The 21,447-nt window shown below is 38.7% G+C and overlaps 1 long non-coding RNA gene across 1 annotated transcript; it reads right to left on the bottom strand.

The window, feature by feature from the left end:
- Window positions 1-230: 230 nt before the first annotated feature.
- On the bottom strand, window positions 231-21,237 carry LOC136695683 (uncharacterized). The gene is made up of 3 exons (XR_010802333.1): window positions 21,109-21,237; window positions 924-1,136; window positions 231-341 (listed from the first exon to the last, which is right to left on the bottom strand). It is a non-coding gene; the product is annotated as an uncharacterized lncRNA (long non-coding RNA).
- Window positions 21,238-21,447: the final 210 nt, after the last annotated feature.

The following is a 21,447-nucleotide window of genomic DNA, read 5'->3' as shown; positions in this document are numbered from 1 at the left end:
TTTATGACCCCAATTCATAAAAACAGCAGGAATACTATAATAATTATTCACATATGAAAAAGAAACAAAATAGCACATGTATTTAAAGCTCTCTGAAATACGTAAAATGATGTTAATTATAAAGCTCTAAACAGAACATTATAAAATATGTAAATACATATAAAATTACAGCCAGAGATTATATATATATTTTTTTTAACAGAGATACATGTTTTGGAAAAATAAAACTGCATCTCAATACAACATGTCAGATAGATGTATTTCAAACTTGACACTAATCCACAATGAACATGTGCTGATGGCACAGCATCTCTTAAAGTGAGTGAAGTGCCACACCGAATCTGAAAGAAAATGACATTTTGGCATTTACATCTGCTTTGAGTTACAAAGATAGATAGAAATTGTGTGCAAGTCAAAACTACTAAGCCAAGATAACACTATCTATCTGAATAGAGATAACACAGAGACCAGGAGAAGTCTGCTTACCAATACTGTCGAGTCCAACATTAGTCTGAGTACAAATATTTTTTTAATTCAATAATACAATAAGAATCTTTCTTCAAACACTATAATCTGGGACATGTACAAATCATGAGGCCAAAACAAGGCTGTGTATAATATTATTGAGTATAAGATAACTCTGATTACAAATATGATATGAGTCTGTTCACAACAAATCTAATGACATAGACTATTTTCTCATATGATATGCTTGAGTGTCTTTGACAACATTTGACCTAATTTCAGATGCAAACAACTCATCATGCTGTAACAACATCATGCTGTAAGTGCTGATATATTTACAGATGTGTGCGATTGAGGTAATGTCACACTAGTGCAGCATTACTATACAGCTTCAGCCTATCTCTCTCTCTCTCTCTGTTGTCATAGACACTGTGCAGGTGAAAGAAAACACTGTTTACCTCTGGCAACTATGTACAAGCTGTTAAAGAATCATTTTCAGTGGTTTCTCTCTTGTTGTGGACCCTCAATTGCCACATGTGTCTTTGAGGAGGTGGTGGTCCCATGGTGGAGCTGGAGTTATCTCTGCCACATCAACCCCTGTCTCCATGCAGAGTAAACACAGTGAGATGGTCTCTTTCTGCACATCAGCATCTCCCTTCAAGCAGCTCTGCCTGCAGACATCAAAACACCATCCCACTGAGACACTCGCCACTCCGGCTCTCTGTATCACAACTTGGAGAAAACACACAGCGAAGTCTGATAAAAAGTGAAAAAAACAACAACAAACAAACAAAAAAACTTAATATTTCTAGGAAAATAATGCATTTAATGGTCTTCTCTCTCCCACGAACATGAATTCATCCAGTGCCTTAATTTAAGTCTGACATTATAAAACAACCTCATTTAGGCAAAAATAATTTGGCAATAAAATTGTTACAAAAATGTGACCAGCACAGCATGTGAATATTCACTTATCAGACCTGTGAATAGCCTTTAAAATTAGATTCTCAGAAAGAGACATTTCATATCAATATGATGCAATGTGCCCATCAACAAATCTGATCTGTAATCAAGTTTTCTTTGACTTTATCACACATTCCTGATTTACAACATAAGTTAAATGAAAAGCATATTATTCCAAATGATCTTCAGACAGTGGAAAAAAAAAACATGTATTCTCATTCAGTCTTGCAGGGGACACAAGGCAGGAACACACACAGGACAGGGTGCCAGCCCATTATTGGGCATCACACACTCACCCACACACATGTGGATACACAACCAATCAACCTTACAAGCATGCATTTTTGGTTTGTTTGTGGAAACATGAGAACCTGGAAAAAACCCACACAGCCATGGGAAGAACATGCCAAATCCCTGGCCCCGTGAACTCTGGAGATGGCAGGGTGCCAAAAGTATATTTTCAGATTATGTCAAATAAAATGAAAAATAACAAAAATAAGATAAACCTTTTTTTCCTGAGTACAGTAACATGTTTATACAGTCAGATGTTTTGTACCAAGTGCTAGTAGGTTTTCTCATTTGTTTTTGAACTTTGACAGCAGGACAGACAAAATGGGACAGAGGGGATAGGGGACTGTGATTAGTTAGCTACCAAACTATGGCATTTGCCTGATGGTGATTTTGGTAAAGTATTCATGTAGGTGATAGACTCAGTAATTCATGTCCCCACTGAGAGCCAACTCTTCTCATGCCCGAGCTCTAAATTCAACAAGTCATTTTCTTCTGAGACCTAAGGTGAAATATTTGACATGTCATCTCAGTTCACCACCCCAGAGAAGTAATGGACATTTCCTGACCCAAGCATTTGCTTTTTTTTTTCATTTTCACAGACTATCCTTTTTTTCTTTTCTTTTTTCCATTCATTGTCTTTAACTGCTTATTGAATTCAGGGCCGTGGTGGGTCCAGAGCCTACCTGGAATCACTGGGCGCAAGGCGGGAACACACCCTGGAGGGGCTGCCTGTCCTTTGTCACCAATCCACCTACCAGTGTTTCTTCTCTTGTGTATATGAAATTTATTGTACAGGAGAAAATATATTTCCAAAGTTGCTGGACCTATCTACAGCAGCTATTAACTATATTAAACACACACACAAGCCATTCTATCTGTTGTTTCTCACTCATGTCCTTAACAACACTACAGTACCACCAACAGTAGTACAGAGTGATTTATCTACTTGAAAATATGAGTAAACCTGTCACACTTATTTTCACTCTATTAACAAATTAGCTCAGTGGTTTAATGATGGCAGCAAATACATATACATATTGTGGTTTAATACATTAAATACTGGCATCTTGGGCACAAATTACAGCAACTACTCAGCTGCTATCCATAACTCATCCTGTCTATTTACTGCTATTGAAACCACTGTAGAATCTATTCTAGAAAACAATAATATAAAAAGGGTGAGGGTGAAGTAAATAGGGCTAATTTACCTGAGCCATTTCCAGTAGCCATCAGTAGCAGAGAGTTTGTCTGTATAATTGTTTGGACAGTTTGTCTATGTAATTGATATATGATATGAGATCTGACCCAGAGATGACAAGAAACTGGCTTCAGATCAAAGCTATTTAATGACCCCTGGTCTATGTTGTGCTGTCTCCATCTGGTAACATCTGGCCATGCCGAAAAGTTCTCCAGTGACTTTTGCTACTCATACATGATCATAAATAATACAACATAGAAATTAATGAATTGAAACCTTCAATTTATCAATAGCCCAATAGACACAGGCATAATCATTCAGAGAGCTCCAGACGCTACCCCAAATGAGGCGTGGCAGGTTCTGAAGATTGGGAACAGGTGTGCACCCAGGCTCTTTTACCTAGAACGGCATGTCAAATGAGCAGGTGCTTTGTATAATTCATCTTGATTTCATATTTAATGTGGAGTGGGACCACATTTCGCAGTTGAAGGCGTTTTTGGAAAAGCGCTGAGGCTTTTTTCCTGTAGTCGCTCCCTAAACAGGATTAGCTTGGCTTCATGGGAAGAAACCCGGCTCCTGCGGAACACTTACACAGCAGGAAAAGACTGCAGACACCATTTATCCTTGCTTTCCAGCACTTTCACCTCCAACCTGTTCAAATGCAATAATGCATCATTAAGATGTAACTGTAGAACAACAGATTTAACTTCGGTTATATTTCTCTGTGTATTCTAATGTCTTATTTACTCATATTAAACTCTCTAAGCACACTTTCTAATGATAGCCCTTCATGGAAGCTAAACATGAAGCTAAATATCTCTTTCAATATTCAGTAATTTATTACCATCCAGATCTCCCTTAAGAAAATATAAATATGTATGTTGGCATTAGTATGCATAAAACATTGAACTAAAAATATATATTTTCCACTTTGTTTCACCTTCTGGCAGTGTCAGGGATTTTCAGTAACACTACATATGAACCCTGCTATATAACACTGATGTAACTAACTGTAATAAAATGTATAAACATGGCATGTATCACATGCTGTGATGAGTTGTCATGACAGATTTTATCCAATTATCAAACACTAAACCTTTGTTTATTGTTTTTTGACATGACAATTTTTGCTTATTGTACTGAAAATATTAGAAATCAGTATTGCGATTATTTTGAGAAACTCATTCACAATACAGTTGTTTTGGGAGAACCAGGTAAATGTATGAGTGCCATAGACTTAACATGGGAGAGTGAGTGAGCGTACTTCAATTCCACCCAAACATTTTTTCTATTATATATGTAAATATTTTAAATATATTTTTTATGTTCAGAGAAGTATTGCCAGACTGGGGAAATATACAGTGCTACTGGAGCAGATGGAAAGCAAGTCACTCAGTATTAGAAAGACTAATACTAAACAGACTATGTGGATTTTTATTTTTCTTATGGATGTGACAAAAAAGTCAACACTGGATGGAACTGCCCTTAGTCTCTTATTCTAATAGCTAAAGCCAAACATAGGCCACAGTAAAACACAGAGCATGACTTTAGTGTTGCTAAACACATTACAGTGTAAATAGCTAAAATGATGTGCTTTTACAGTATAGCCTTACTTTTCTCACAAAAAATGTGAGTGTGTGTGTGTTGCCCTGTGAAGGACTAGCACGCCTTCCAGGGTGTATTCCTGCATTGCGCCCAATGATTCCAGGTAGGCTGTGTACCCACTGTGACCCTGAACTGGATAAACGGTTACAGATAATGAATGAATGAATGAACAGAAATGTTATGGGATTTTTTTTATATATATCATTACAGTTGAGAAAACTCATACTGCAACCACAAAAAATGGATTTTTCCAATAAGGCCAGCTTTCTTGTCGAAGAATTCCCAGGCAAAAGCCTCAGCTCTTTCTAGAATCTTTTAAATCCAGTAGTTCTCAAAGTACTACAAAGTTGTAAAGCCCTGGGTTTACTCTGGTGGTTCTTGCTGATGGTTTTCTGCAGCTTATGTGAGAAAGGCTCAGATAACCATGCCATTTGTTCTACAAGCTTCTTCCTCTTCAGAGGTCACACATCGCTGCCATGCTCTGTGTGATACAAGCTCAGCTTTTTAGCTGTCTTCCTGCGTCAGTGTAAAGTGCTTCTGCAGTTTGCAAGACTTCTGTTGTGCACTACTTCCCGTCACCTTGCCATCTTTCAAAGGCTTTCTCTTTGTCAAAGTCATGTTGCTAATTTTACAGTAACATATCTAATCAATAATCTCATTGTCTGCTGTTTTTCTAATCAATATTACTGCTACAGTTGACACTGCAGATGATAGGTCTGAAGCCAAGTGTTGTGAAAAGTTGCTCATCCAACATTTCATCTATAATTAAGTGTATTCATTTGTGAGGATTTGAAGGCGTTCAGCCACAAGACCATGAGTGAGGGCAGGCACTGATGTTGGATGATTAGTTCACAATCACAAAGCACTGCAATCCATGCAAATGAAACTGGATAATACTTCAACACACCAAAAAACATTGTTCTTCTACTGCACAGCCCACAGCTTGACAGATTTAATAACCCTCTAGCCTACACTTGACATTGAGCAAGGTGATCTCAAGCTCATATATTTAATATGTACAATGTAATCATGGGTGGTGTTTGCATATGATTAGCCATGTAGCTCAGATTATTTACAATTTGTACACATTTTTAAAAACTGTGGTGAATATTTTTAATATATTCTCATATTTTATTAGGCTTAGGTTTTATTAAAGCTAATAATTTCCTTTAATTACAACCTCAGTTTGAGCTACGTATATTTAACTCTTCACCTTTCACCTCTGCAAACATTAAGAAAACCTGAAGTTTCGTGTTGGATCTTCTTCCAACCGCCTTTGGCTTGCTTTCATTCTGATAAATATCTAAGCAGTCTGCATTCATCAGGAGGAGCTATTGGGGACGGAAGCAAACAGATACACAAACAATAATTAAAAGCTTGTTTACATTTGCTGCTCATAATTACTACTGAGAATTCATAGAGCCTGCTAATTTCAGCCGTGAGAGTAAATCAGCACAGAGGGGTATTTGTGATTGTGTATTAGCTGCACTTGTTCCTGGTGCTCTTTATTAAGCAGGGGACCGTGGAGTGCGCCAATCACATTTAAGATTATAATGGATAGATGCAATGCAGTAATCAGTGTTGTCATCCATTGTCATTAAACTCTGGTCCATGTTTCTTGCTTAATTCCTTCATTCATTAAGATCTAAAAATCTCCTGCGTCTTGTAATGGAAACTTGTGTTGCATGTCACAGCAGAGATGGAAATCTTGTTTACATTTTTAAAAAGAAAAGAAAATGCTGAAGCATTAAGTGAATATTTTACTAGAATATATAAATATGTGATAAATAATTCCCCACCTCGGTTTACACTATGTGAGGAGTTGTGTGTTCTCACTATGTCTATATGGATTTACTCTGGGTGCTCTGGCTTCCTCCCACAATCCAAAAACCTATGTTGGTAGATGGATTGGCTGTGTAAAATTGTCCATAGAAACAAGTACACTTACCTACAAGACAGAAATCTACCCTGGATAGGGCACCAGTGCATAGTAAGACATCACACATTTTTTTTAATTGACCAGTTTGCTTTTATTTTGAACCAAATTTAGTTTCAAATTTAGCTGCCGCCATTTCCCAAGTAATTCCTCCAATTCCCTCAGTCACACACTGGTACCAAGCTAAAAGGGGAAGGTTATCACCTGCTAGACATTTGTTTTTAATTTCCAAAAACACAGTCCAACATGTTTAGATGAGAATGCTTACTGCTCTGTTGGATTATGCTAGCTAACAGCTGCTCACATTGGCTAGCATTCCTGCTAAAACTGGTACAAACAAAATGTTTAATTTGATTATAATAATGAAACTATCTAAACTGATCCTTTCCTTAAATGGCCTCCAGGGGGCCTAAAAAAAGATAAACCTGAAAGTGCTGCTTAGCAACCAGTTTTCTCTTTTTTTTGAGTGCTTGTTAGTAATATAAGATAAGTTTGAAGATAAGCTATATTACAGATAAGGTATTTATTAATACTACGCACATTGGAAAACATTAAGGAACATAAAGTAATTATTCAAGTAGTTTTTTTCCTCCCAATACTATATGTTTACTTGAACTTGACTTGTCAGTACAATACAGCTTAAGGCAGAAATTAATGCCCTGTATCCCACAAAAGGTTTTGCTCCAATGTACATTTACAGTAGAAGAATGGCTTCCCTGCAGAATAGATTCCTGTACATATTTATGTAAATAATGGTCATGGTCTGTTTGTCATGTCAGTGTAATATTTTGGTTCCAATAAAGCCTTTGTGTGTTGTGTGTTTCTTAGTTCCAGCAGTGACCCGGCGAACAGCCACTGAGTCACAGCCGTAATGATATAAGCCAAAGAGCAGCGTAGTGTCTGCTATTAAAGCTGAACCTCATTAGGCGCTCTATTTACCTAACCTCCCCTGGCCACATAATGACCTCATTTAAACCACAGATCATCATTAAACGCAATCTTTTTCTGTGCCTTCTATCTGGCACAGATGCGTCATATCTCCTTCCCTTAAAATGTCAGATTTAACCCACACTCAATTTGGAACAGTATGCTGGGGCAGCAAGAGACCAAAAGGCCCCAATAACATTCCACTCAGCAGCAAAGGCCTTCACAGATAATTACTACTTGCAAGCTCTGACTGGTTTCAAATACTTTTATAGCTGCTGCGGGTGTAAATGGGCTCAAGGTAATTAAAAAGGCTCTCCGCTGCTGGTTCTGCAAAGCCAAAAAAGCCTTTTCCCTCTTTGTGCGGGCCGGCCCTCCCCTGAACCTGTCAGTAAGATGGATTTAAGTCAAGGTCAAATAATGAAAGCACCGCTCCAAAAAAAAAAGTCCAAACACACTTTTGAATTATAGGACGGGAGCAAAAGCACTTTGCTGAGAAATGCCCATTGCCTTGGAAAATGTACAATGGTCAGCACTCTCCAAAACTTCAAGGAGACAGAGACAGGGGATAATTCACACATTCACACTGGCTCAACTCCTACCACTCAACCTTCATTCTACAGTGACCAAAATCTCTATGTGACCAGTGTGATGGACAGCTGAGCGTGACCCCTCAGTTCTTCATCTGCTTAATACTAGACCAGATGTTGATGCAAAAAATGTAAAACGTATTCTTTAACAAAAAGACTCACAAAAGGATACTTCATACAGGGTACAACCTGTTCATTGTTACATACTTTCTTCAATTACATGTAATAAACAAAGAATTGCTGCTGAAATAGTGGGATGAACACTACACAAAAATATTGAGGTCAGTTTAAGAGGATGGGTCCTGCAAGCAAGAGTTCTGCATATAGTCAGACTGTCTGGAGCAAGGCAGGAACACACCCTGCAGGGGGCCTCAGTCCTTCACAGGGAAACACACACACACCTATGGACACTTCTGAGTCACCAATTCGCCGACCAACTTGTATTTTTGGACCATGGGAGCACCTGGAGGTGGGGACAACACACCAAACTCCTCACAGGTTCCTGGAGCTGTGTGACTGCTACATTATCTGCTGCACCACTGCACCCTTTTTTAGTCAATCAACAATACAGGTGCTGGTCATAAAATTAGAATATCATGAAAAAGTTCAGTAATTCAATTAAAGAAGTGAAACTTGTGTATTATACTCATTCATTACACACAGACTGATATATTTCAAGTGTTTTTTTCTTTTAACTTGATGATTATAACCAACAATTAATGAAAGCCCCAAATTCAGTATCTCAAATTAGAATATTTCTTAAAACCAATACAAAAAAAAAAAAGGATTTTTAGAAATGCTGGTCAACTCAAAAGTATGAACATGAAAATTATGAGCATTTACAGCACAATACTTAGTTGGGTCTCCTTTTGCCTGAATTACTGCAGCAAAGTGGTGTAGCATGGAGTCGATCAGTCTGTGGCACTGCTCAGGTGTTATGAGAGCCCAGGTTGCTCTGATAGTGGCCTTCAGCCCTTCTGCATTGTTGGGTCTGGCGTATTGCATCTTCTCTTCACAATACCCCATAGATTTTCTATGGGGTTATGGTCAGGCGAGTTTGCTGGCCAATTAAGAACAGGGATACCATGGTCCTTAAACCAGGTACTGGTGGCTTTGGCACTGTGTGCAGGTGCCAAGTCCTGTTGGAAAATGAAATCTGCATCTCCATAAAGTTGGTCAGCAACAGGAAGCATGGAGTGCTCTAAAACTTCCTGGTAGACGGCTGCGTTGACCTTGGACCTCAGAAAACACAGTAGTCAAACACCAGCAGATGACATGGCACCCCAAACCATCACTGACTGTGGAAACTTTACACTGGACCTCAAGCAACAAGCATTCTGTGTCTCTCCTCTCTTCCTCCAGACTCTGGGACCTTGATTTCCAAAGAAAATGTTAAATTTACTTTCATCGGAAAACATAACTTTGGACCATTCAGCAGCAGTCCAGTCCTTTTTGGAAGTGAGACGCTTCTGACACTGTCTCTTGTTCAAGAGTGGCTTGACACAAGGAATGCGACAGCTGAAACCCATGTCTTGCATACGTCTGTCCGTGGTGGTTCTTGATGCAGTCCAGTCTGTCAATCTCCCAAACACATTTTGTTTCACAATCCTCTCCAGGGTGCAGTTATTACTATTGCTTGTACACTTTTTGTACCACATCTTTTCCTTCCCTTCTCCTCTCTATTAATGTGCTTGGACACAGAGCTCTGTGAACAGCCAGCCTCTTTAGCAATGACCTTTTGTGTCTCGCAGTGCTTGTGTAAGGTGTCAATGGTTGTGTTTTGGACAACTGTCAAGTCAGCAGTCTTCCCCATGTTTGTGTAGCCTACAGAACTAGACTGAGAGACCGTTTAAAGACCTTTGCAGTTGTTTTGAGTTAATTAGTGTGGCACCAGGTGTCTTCAATATTGAACCTTTTCCCAATATTCTAATTTTCTGAGAAAGTGAATTTGGGGTTTTCATTAGTTGTCAGTTGTAATCAAAATAAAATAAACACTTGAAATATATCAGTAATGAATGAGTTTAATGAATGTGTGTAATGAATGAGTTTAATATACAAGTTTAACTTTTTAAATGGAATACTGGAATAAATAAACTTTTTCATGATATTCTAATTTTATGACCAGCACCTGTATATATTATTCTGAATGAACAGTGTAGTCTTAGTGATAAACATTTACATGCTGTATACCAACTAGGAATGCATTACTTACCTACACCCATACAACAATATGTATTTGTTTTATAATTGCCCTGTGTGAAATAAAAAGTAAGTAAACAAATTGACCACGTACATAAAATAAATTACAGTCTTATATAAGAGTACAGTCAGAAATACAATGTTTCAGTGCATGTGCACGTTCATTTGGAGATCTGGGCTCTTACCAGCCTACACACTCTGAAATAAAACAACACATTCACTTTTTTGTGGTCTGCCTAATCTCAAAATATGGAATAAAATGAGTTTTTCTGATTATTTGCTGCTTATGTAGAGTGAGGTGACTTCTGAATTGTCTCGCCTCCTCATCTGAGTTTCTCCAATCACAGTGCTGGACCTGTTCTTATGTGAGAATTCAAATGGGTGCATGGAAAATTGAATGGAGCAAAAAAAAAAAAAAACTGTACTCATTAAATATGGAGAAAACAAGATCAGAGGTGAAAGAAAACAGAACAAAAAATGGGTGAATACCAGAGTTTCTGCTCCTAGCTCTGCACTAATGGACTCCCTGTCAGCGGAATCCTATTTTGCACATGAAAACTTCCAGAAAAATCTAAACAGATTTGGGCATCAGTCTCGCTGTTCCAGCTCTCTAACCAGTTTTTTTTTTTTACCTCTGGAAGGATGGCCTGTTTTTAAAAATACTATTTTTTTCCTCTCAAGAGGTGGATGATAATTAATAAGTAATTAGTGGAATGATGACACGGGCCATTAGGCTAAGTGTACTGCCTCTATCACAGACTGTCCCTGATATCACTGTCGTAGCTTGCTAATAGATTAACATGCCAAGATTTCAGGCCTCAATTGCTGTCAAGAGCAATACACGTAGTCCAATATATGTGTGCTTTGCAGAGATATAACTCTCTTCTTTGAGAAAACATACATTTTTTCATAGCAAAACAAAAATTCTAGAGAATGTGTAAATATGTAGAATGAAAATGCATTTGTGACAGCACTAGTGGAATCAGTACACTGTAGTCTTCCAGCAGGCAGTTCCAAGTTTCATTTGTATATATGTCCTTACTTGACTGGCAGGTGGGACTATGGAAGAGCCAGTGATAAACTAGTTCCAGGAAATCATCAGTCAGCTTTCCCCCTCCCTGATAGAGCACAGTTAAATGAAAACTCATAATCCCTTTGAATTTGACTGAAGCCATAAAAGAAATAAAAACATCCAAGAGAACAGAATGAAAAGGCAGAACTATTCAAACATCTGTCAGCACAGAAATGTCACCCTAAAACGAAAGGCACAAGAAAGGAATCTGAAATCTTGGTTGCAGGAACACAGAAGTAAGACGTAATGAAATCACAACAAAAAAAATGAAAATACATGCTTACTGTTTAGTTATTAACAATGAAGGGTCAGCTGAGACATGATTAGTGTCCAAATTCTGCTTTATATTTTAGCGATGAAGCTATAGGACTTGCTAATATAAGTTTGTTTATAATTCTCTAGAAGACAATAGTCAACAAAATATGTTCTGTAAAAATATCCTTAAACTTTATATTAGTTGATGTGGTTTACAGCATAATTTGACTTCAGTTCAGTACATCATACTGTGCCCTAAACCGTCAACAAGGTTCAAAAATCTGAATTTATAATGAAAATGAGCAGCACAGACATTTACTCGTTATGATTCCTAATTATTCATAGCTAATTTCCACTTATCAAACTCCTGTGGCTTTTAACCGCTTAGAATTAAGGTAATAGTTAGGGATAGATTTAGGAGCAGGCTTAAGGGTGTTTTTTTTTATGATGTAACATGTTAGAAATTAATGTGTACATCCATGAAAATGTGAAAGATATGTTCATAGAGTGAGATTTCTGCAAATGGTCTTTTAGTCAAATAAGGAAGGAATTCATATGCGATCAGGCTTAAATAACATAATGGCATTTTTGGGGAATAATTTACCTTTGGCATAATTTACACAATGGCTAGATCCACAAAAATTACACAAAAGTACTTGGAATACACTATTATTACAGTGATTTGGTTTTAAAAAATTTATAAGATATATTTTAAGATAAGCTTTGATCCATTAGTCATGATATAATCCCACATAATACTCAAGTAGCTCAAATAACCTAAGCTGTAATCTGCAGACATCTCTCCACAGACAAATCTTAAACAATGAGCAACCCTTATCCCAGCACAAACCCGGCACAGCTTCACTCACTATGATTTTCCCATCTTCCTTTGATGAATGTCCTTTACTCCAGATTGAAAAGGGCCCTTGGAGACAGCTTTCCAGCTCTCTTATGGCAACATAAAAAAAGAAAATCAGCAGGAATGCTTTTCAATTATTTCCCCGTGTAGTCTGGGTGCCAAATAGCCTTTCGCAAATTGAAGATGGTGAGAGTTGATTCAGGCAAATGGACTGAATCACACTCCAGTATTTAGAGCAGTGAACAGTAGTGTGTTCCTGCTGTGAGTTTGAGGACCGTTATTTAAAGGTGAAAGAGACAGAGCATGCAAGAACACAATGCCGTGGAGCAGGGAATGAGCAGCAATAACAGCAGCTCAAACCGTCCCAGCACAATTCCAACTCGCCTCGCTTTTGTTCGACTCTGCTGACAGTTGTTCAGATGTGCAGTCACATTGCAGAGACTCGGCTTCACTTTGAATAGAGAGCAAATGACAATGCACAAGCAATCACGGCAGCTGGAGGAATACCTAAGGAGAGCCCGACCCGAATTTAACCATTCACTGCATATTTATTCTTTCTCGTCCTCACCATTCAGCATGATGTCATATTGAACATGGGTATCTGATAGCGAACATTATAAAGTGGGCAATTTGTGCTCTCCTCCAAGCATGTGGAGTTTTCCAGTGACAGCATCTCTGCCACACAGCTCCAGAGTCCTGGGGTTGTGAGTTCGAGGCCAACGTAGGGTCACCTCCTTGAGGAGTTAGGTGTGTTCTCCAAAAACTGGTATGTGGACTGGCTGTGGTGTGCTGTGATGGACTGGTGCCCACGTTACAGTGCAGGATAAAGCCTGGGGCTTTTACATCTACATCCACCAAGGGTGAACTATTATATATATATATATATATATATATATATATATATATATATATATATATATATATATATATAAATGTTGTTAGGTTCTGGGAATGGTCTTTCCATCAAATATGACCAAATTCACATTGAATTGAACACATTGAACTGTGTTGGCTTCAAATGTCTTGCATTCTCTCTCCCAGGCTGGCAACACTGTAAGATTGGCCTAGCCAATGGGCCAAAACGGTAATGAATAAATTGGGGAGAACAATTAATTTAAAATAAACAAATGAATAAAAAACCCTATTTATCACATTAAACAGCTTTATCAAATTGTCATTTTCAGATCAAAACCTCATATCTCCAAAATGGTTGATTTAGACAGGAGAAATTTAATTGAAAGCAAATGTCAAACTAAATTATTCAAAGAATTTGGGATTATTTTCACTGTGACATTTTGCCACAGCTGCCATTTACAAATAATGTCAAAAAGGGTTAAACAACATAAACAGAGATACAGTAGCATATATTAAAAGACTAAATTCTTGTCTTCCCATATCTTGATATTAAATTTCCAATCACTGGGACACCAAAACATTAGCATACATCTGTATTTCAATGCTGTTCTTAGGTTTGCTCAAAATACCACAAGGATTAAACAACAGCACACTTTTCTTACCTTGTTTAAAAAGCCTTATGTGTAATTTATGTCACAAATGTCTGTTCCTTTAAATAAGAATGGGTCACCGCTAACTGTTTAATTTGCTCCTTGTCTTTGGCCCTTCACATATACATGAGTCCAGCACTGTGATTGGAGAGACTCAGATAAGGAGGCGGGACAACTCTAAAGTCTCTGCAGTGTACGCAGAGAAGCAGAACATCAGAATTATTTATTCTATTTCATGTCAGATTAGATGTCAGATTTCAGGCAGATTCTTAAAAAATAGATTGATTGGTCTTGTTTCAGATTCCCAAATTAATGTCCTAATGCACTGTAAATGTGATTTTTTTTTCTTTAATAAAATGTGTTGTGTTTAACTGAACATGTCTAAGAAAAGAATGCAATATCTTTTTATATATCTGTTCTTATACATCTGACCCTAGGTGTAGAGGACATGTATTAAACATTTCTGTGGCAACCGACAGTGGGCTCCAGCTGAGGTAGATAGCATTGCTTTAAGATTAATAACTGTATAATAGGCCTAGAGTCTAAGGGGGATAAAGTTGATTCTATATTCCACTGCAAAGCTCAATGCCCCCAGTTGAACAGAGATGAAAAGACATGAGGCTCCGTGACTCAGAATGAACAAGCAGCAGAAATAAGTGTGCCCCTCTTGCACCTCTGTGGCAGATCTGTCATCTCCACAGCCTTGCGAAGCTCGCAGCGGCCCAACCTGGCAACCATTAACAACCGTCTGTTTAAACGGCGGAGGAAGGAGAGAGAGCGAATGAAGGAGAGAAAGTGAGATGGATACCGAGGCCGTCTCCAGCCTCAGGCCTCCTCATTCCTCCTTCCCATTCCCGACCATTACTCCTCCTACTCCCTCCATTCCGTTCCTGCTCCAGTCCTTTATTTATTTCTTTATTCAGCAGGGACTCTATGTGTGGAAAAGGATATAAATATCTGGAGGCGTGAGCCACTGCCAATAAAACAGCCATGAGAGCAGGAACAGTGACAGGTCACAACACCGTTTTGAGGAGAAAGGGCTCCATTTGTCCATTTCGAAGGGTGGGAGGAAGCAAGAAGGGGTCACTGCTGTGAAACAATGGGGGCTATTAGCCATAGATCTTCCTTCTTCAGAACAAGAATGACCACTACATGGAGGCCTTCATTCCTTCTACAGCCCTTCCAACGTCTCCTTAGAAAAGCATTATATGCCCATCTGGTGTCCACCTGCTCATTACAGGTTCATTCCAGCAGGCAACTTCTTGTATATACATTGGTCAGCCATTATAATAAAAACATCCAACTGTTTATTCAGCTTGTACAGACTACTAGTGGATGAACAACACAAACAGTGCAGTGACAAAACATGAGCTACTGCGTCAACAAGGTAGGTGTGACTAATACAGCGTCCAGTAAATGGACACAGTGTTTAAAAACTTGTTACTTTGTGGTGGTCCTGACCACTGATGATCAGAGTGAAAGAAAGCTAACAAAGTATGCAGAGCAACTAATGGATTACACATCTATTATAGAGCCGCAAAGTGCAACTATGTGGTAAGTGGATTAGATAAAACGAGCAATGAGTGTAGAAACATGGAGGGTGTTTTAATGTTACCACTCCAGAGGCAGAAAGGGTGAGCTAGGAGAAAAGGCTAAAGAAGCTAAACAAGCTGGAAGGGAAAGAGTGGTTAGAAACAGAGTGATATAGTGCAAGAGATGCTCTTGGTTGTTGCGTACGTAGGCTGTGTTAATAAGAGGAGTCAGGTGGAAAATGCAAGTGTATCAGTGTTAATTGACCTGACACACGCCTCACTGTATCTGACAGAGGAGGAGAGGGAGCAATGACTCTGCTCAGGGGATGAGAGGAGGAGCGAAAGAGCAAGATTAGGGAACTCTCTCTCTCTCTGAGCTGCATTGCTTTTAAGAAGCTCATCTGACTTCATAAAATAGAAGTACTTCACCACACTTAGACTGGAGACCACACTTAGGCTTTTGGGTGAACACTAGATACACTGAGGCCTGTACAATGCAGTTTGTACAGAATCATGCTCAGATATCAAGGTTTTTTCATTGAGTGTTGACTCCCTACTTGAAAAAGTGGAAAAAAAAATAAAACAACATGAAACGTACACTAACAAAGGACAGTGTTCCTTCTGATGTACACTTAACAGATATGGCAAAGGATTCAGAGCTGCATATACTCTTACAAGGGCGGCACGGTGGCACAGCATGTAGTGTCACAGTCACACAGAGCCAGGGACCTGGAGGTTGTGGGTTCAAGTCCCGCTCTGGGTGACTTTCTGTGATGAGTTTGGTGTGTTCTCCTCGGGGTGCTCCTGTTTCCTCCCATGACCCACCCCCCCACACCTTAAAAGACTCAAAGGTGTCCATGGGGAAACGTAGGTGGATTAAAGTCTCAAAGGTGTCCATGGGGTGTGTGTCGGCCCCTCCAGGACTGGCGCCCCTCCAGGGAGTGCTCCTGCCTTGCGCCCAATGATTCCGGGCAGGCTATGGACCCACTGCGACCCTGAACTGGAAAAGTGTTACAGATAATGAATGAATGTACCCTTACACATTAATTTGAATGTGTTTGAGTTAAATACAAATCTAGATTAGGAACCAACAACCCGCAGTCTTTGAAACATGTACAGTATGGACAACAATCACTGTATTTTTATTTTTTTTTTTTGGATGACTCTGGGATTGGCCTTAATCCACTGTTGTAGTTTTTAAAGGAACATACACATTAGCCTTGTAGGGGTTTGGGTTAGGACTAGGGCAGTGGTTCCCAAACCTTTTCAGCGGTGCCCCTCGTTTGTAGATGAAAATATTTTTGAATATACTGGCCAACCCATGAGCAATATCACCACACAGTAACACAACATTGTGTGTGTCTGTCTGTATGCAGCAAAGTTGTAATGTTCTTTGATGTACAAGACCACTGTCAAACAACAATGCAATGACAAGATACAAGGTCTATTATGACAGACACAATATGGAAGTCAAAGATAATAAAACCTACCGTGTGTTGAAGTAGTGTTCTGGTTTCGATACACTTTAAAACTTTCCCTTTTCTTCTGCTGTGATATCATCTTCTTGAAGTGTGGCAGATACATTTGAGTGTGAAGTATGTGCTGGATTATTTTGCTAAAAGCTATCTGACAGTTAAAGTAGACCACTATGTCTGCTCTGATAACATCAGCCTGGCCATCTAAGAGCATTACGACTGAATCCTCCATCTGGTTGTGGCCCTGTGAGCTTTGTTTAAAAATGTATAGCCACTGTCATATGAAACCCAAAGACAAACATCAGGATCCCCTATGAATAAATTAAAGCTCCCAACACACTGACATCTGAGAAGGGAGACATACAAACACATACTTGTACAAACCTCTGGACATAACACCATTTGTTTTTCTCCTTCTCTCTTGTGCATTCACAGAGAGAGAGAGATACTCGATGTCTCTCGCATTTTCATTTATGAATAAGCTCCCAAGCACACTGGTAAAGTTCATTTCTCTTCTTTTACATTTTGCATAGGTCAGAAACCTCGGACCACAAACACCTGCTCCACTCTTACTTACAAAACAGCGGGATAAATCATTCACTGACCTTTGCATTGAGAATAAGTCTGGGAGGACTGCTACTGGAGATACTTCAGTTCCACACACACACACACACACTTCCTCTCTGAAATCCATATCATTATTTTCCAAGAATAGTTCACTCAACATCATACTTACTGGTGACTTCTAGCTTCAGTTCACTGTTAGCAAAGATAGGAACTTAAGTCAGCAACTCAGACTCATCCTTAAATGACTCGACGCTAAATTTAAAAACTTTCATTTTGAACCTTCCAGAGAATGATGTGAATCTGACAAGATAGAAATCTACCAAGATGAGGATCAGCTACAAATGATACCAGCCATGACTGGAATCAGCCAAGCTCAGATTGAGTGAAACGGACCAAAATCAGCAAGACCAGTATCAATCAAGAGTGGGATTGGCTAAGGTTAGGATCAGTTAAGACTTGAACCTGCCAAAGTCAGGATCAGTGTAGTCTAGTCTGGTGACCTTTGCCACTTAACGTGAGAAAAAACCACCTACTACTTCAAGAAAATAAATCTGACTGACATACCAAAGGACAAATCACACGTCTGCTATTTTGGCATGACGTGTAGGAGGCGTCTATTGAATCTGAACCAATACAAAAGCCAGTACAAAACAATACATGGAAGTGCCTAGACGCGGATATACAGTGAGCCAATCAGCATACAACTGGCAGAATTCTGACAGTCATTCCTGATTAGTGTACTGAAAGTGTCAGACTCTCCGTCAGATGCTCCGTCTATGGCTGAGACTAGGATCAGCCTGGATCAGGATCAACTAATATTAAGATCAGCCAATGTTGATATCAGTCAAAATTAGAATATGCCAAGATTAGGATAAACCAGTATCAGAATAGACCAGGTTCAGTATCTGCCAACATCTGAACCTGCCAAATCAGGATCAGACTGGGTCAGAACTGGTTAAGTTCAGGAAATGTCAACATAAGTAACTAATGTATGATATCTTGATAAGAGTGTGCTGTGGTCTAACATTGCCAATGCATAAGATATTGTGTGCCATAATTTTTGCACAGGCCAGATTTTGTTTTTATTTTAAATTCATATTTTTTTCAAATCAAGCAAATACACAGTGCACATGTATTAACATGTGTAGAAGTGTGTCCTCTGTAGAAGAAGTGCTCTTACCTTCATGTGCAAACACAACAAAACATGTCATTTGACCAGAGGCATTCTAACTTTTGCCTAAACACACACACACTCAAGAAAGTTAAGCTTTAAGCTTGTGGGTCAGCGTCTTTAAGCAGCTCCAGCCCTGGGCCAGTACTAAGCAACATAAATCATTACAGCAGCAGATTCTGTCCATTTCCGTTCTTCACGGAGCACTGCAAATACCAGCTCTCTCATCTCCAGTTGTCATTAATCACGTCTACGCAAACAATCCTGCACTCTTTCACTTTTCCTCCAATACAAACCCAGCAGTTTAGCAGCACATTACTCAATGAGTCACCTCACTGTGGTTGTATAGATCTTTTCCGGTGATAAGCAATGCAATGCTCATTTTCAAATGGCACCAGCTCACATTTATGGTTCTTGCCGAAGGGAATGCATATTTACGCCTTGTTTACAGCCCAATTAATTCCCAAACATGTGTTCTGATCACGTTAGAGTCTGATATTGTTTATTAGGAGCACAGGTCTCACTGATTAACAATAGAATTTGTAGAAACAAATAAGAGAAAACATCAACAGCAGCGAGCAATTAGCAAATCAGACTAATCTGAAGGTTTTAAATATTTCTTAATGGTACTCAAGTGTGTAGCTGCTACTTTTTGACTTTTGGGAAAGGCTTTGATTTAGGATTACAGGACAGCGCTGGGCGATATGACTGCAAATCAATAGAACAATTGTTATGTATTTTGCTCTCATAGTTCACTAACAAGGCTTGGACTGTAAAATACGCTCAAGTACTAAAGTCACCCTCTACAATTTTGGGGAAATACTGTTGTCTCATTTATGTTCAGAAGCTCAGTGTTTTTATATTTTTGCTTTACTTATTATTTCATCCTCATCCTACTTCATTCTTTTCAACATTTAGAGGTCTCTCATTGTCTAAAAATCTCCAGAAGACAGATATTTTTACTTTTTTACAGACACTGGGGCTTTCTGAACACATCAGTTTTGAGCATGCAAACAGGTCTGAGCTCAGCAAATGGTGGGAAACCAGCCTCAAAATTTTATTATTATTATAACTGAGAACCCATTTCAAGACGGGATTTTTTACCCCTCATTGCCGGGAGCTTTTTATTTTCTTTCTTTTTTTGAGCCATGCAGTGTTTGTATTTGGTCAATGTGATTGTGCATGAAGTGTTAAAGTGGTATTAAAAAGGTCAGTTATGAGTGCCTGTCCAATTCTGTTCTGTTCAGTGCCATCAATAGAAAGGGCTTTAATTGTGGGACAACGAATATGACAAGTGCACTCGTCATATTATAGGTTATAAAATTTCAGGAAAAATAGTATGATAAAAAAAATATAAAATATATTGGTCACTAAATGTACAAACGCTGTAAACGTACAAAAAACAACAGTGCTTTTTAAAAGAGTAATCTGTAATACTGACACCAAGCGTTTGAAACTATAATACAGTTTCAAAACAGTGGAGAGCTGTCTGCCTCCTCCCCAGAAGTGAAGCTCGAACTGGTGCCAGTTTGAGGAAAACTGAACGATGCAAGAGACGAGTTTAAGAACTTGGGTCGTAGAATGTGCCATAATCAACATATTTACACAAAGAAGTGTTCATCCTTTTACTAAAACATCTATCTATGCAAAAAAGTGAACACGCAGCCGCCATTTCCCTACATTTACAAGCCTTTACTGTCCAAAGCCACCTGAGATATTTCGGCTAGGTAAGTCTAGTGTTACTTATAGATATTCCCTTCCACCATAAATGTCGTTTAAGAGGCAGATCTTATCCAAAATTATCGTCAAATAGTTCGTTCCACCTTAACATGTTTCCGTTTACAAATTGGCGTTATTCGTCAGGTTCTTGAATTCTATGTTCCACCTTAAGAACTGATCAAGCGCTATAGCTTTTGAAATTTTTTCAAGCAACTGTTATTCCACTTTATCTATTTAACTCACACAAACCAACTGTCTATTATTCAACCAATTATTCACAATTTTCGTGTTCACGCATTTAGTTCCACCTTAAGTGGTCAGTTTATTTGCTTTGTTCTCCAGCTTCTTATTGAATACTCAATTCCACCTTAAACACCTATGCAATACTAAAGCTAGCGCTATGTTTATAACCTACACTTGTTTTGAAACACTTATTTCCCATTTTATTCATTTAAAACACAAGAGTACAATATGTCACTAAACATCTACCTACTAGAGGCGCTTATATTTTCCATGTAATATCAAGCTTGATTTCTCCATTCCACCTTAAATAGGTGAATATGCGAGGCTTTTCAAGCGTAATTCTTACTCCTTAATTTGTTTAAAACACACACACACCACAGAGAAACACATAACTCTGCATCATTAAATTTAAAAACAAACAAACAATGGTATTTAAACTTTCCAATCATGTTGGTATTAACCTTATTTGTATAAAACAGACACAATCTATGAATAGGCGTCTGTACTTCCTTTTTTTTTCAGAAATGATTTGCTGTTACCTGTTCAGTAAGAAATTAGCCAAGCTCTGGCTCTGTTCAGTGTTGCTGCACCTAAACTGCCTTGAATTTTCAAACATGGCCAATATTTCTTCTCATTTCACTCAGTCTATGGCCATTTTTAGAAGGGCAATGGGTCTGTTTGGGTCTGGTAAGATATAACATTAACTCTGTTCACTTGGTCATTTCGTGGCTGAGAGACATGTTTGTAGCCCTAGCTACACGGTGGACTGTAAAATGATTGGACAGAGGGAGGGATGACAGGCAGGACCTCGGAGGGTGGGATCATATGAGCTCCGCTCTGGACTGGGCACTTCTCAACGTGAATATACTGCTTTAGCA

This window comes from Hoplias malabaricus, chromosome 4 (assembly GCF_029633855.1).
Source record: "Hoplias malabaricus isolate fHopMal1 chromosome 4, fHopMal1.hap1, whole genome shotgun sequence".
NCBI lineage: Eukaryota > Metazoa > Chordata > Actinopteri > Characiformes > Erythrinidae > Hoplias > Hoplias malabaricus.
This window is presented reverse-complemented; position numbering and strand designations above follow the sequence as displayed.